This window comes from Etheostoma spectabile, chromosome 23 (genome assembly GCF_008692095.1).
Source record: "Etheostoma spectabile isolate EspeVRDwgs_2016 chromosome 23, UIUC_Espe_1.0, whole genome shotgun sequence".
Classification (NCBI taxonomy): Eukaryota; Metazoa; Chordata; class Actinopteri; order Perciformes; family Percidae; genus Etheostoma; species Etheostoma spectabile.
The window spans coordinates 6,559,550-6,559,780 of NC_045755.1; the positions used below are offsets into that span (position 1 = coordinate 6,559,550).

At 45.5% G+C, this 231-nt stretch overlaps 1 protein-coding gene across 1 annotated transcript in view; it reads left to right on the forward strand.

Moving 5' to 3' along the window:
* creld2 (cysteine-rich with EGF-like domains 2) overlaps positions 1-231 on the forward strand; it is a 6,157-nt gene that overhangs the window by 4,904 nt on the left and 1,022 nt on the right. The window lies entirely within an intron of this gene.

Here is a 231-nt window from a genome sequence, read left to right on the forward strand (position 1 = left end):
GATTCCCTCAACACGCACCATCACAAGAAGAAAACACGAGTTGTATGAAAAGGAGAGGACTGCAAAACATGCACCCGCTGTTTCTCTTACTAGGGACTACTGGACTCACTGGGTAACCAGAATTATCTTGGAGTAACAGTGCATTATACTGATGAAAAGTGGGCGCTGCATTCACATGCTCGGACTGACATAATGCTGAAACATGCGCGGGACACTTTATTGAAGTTGCAC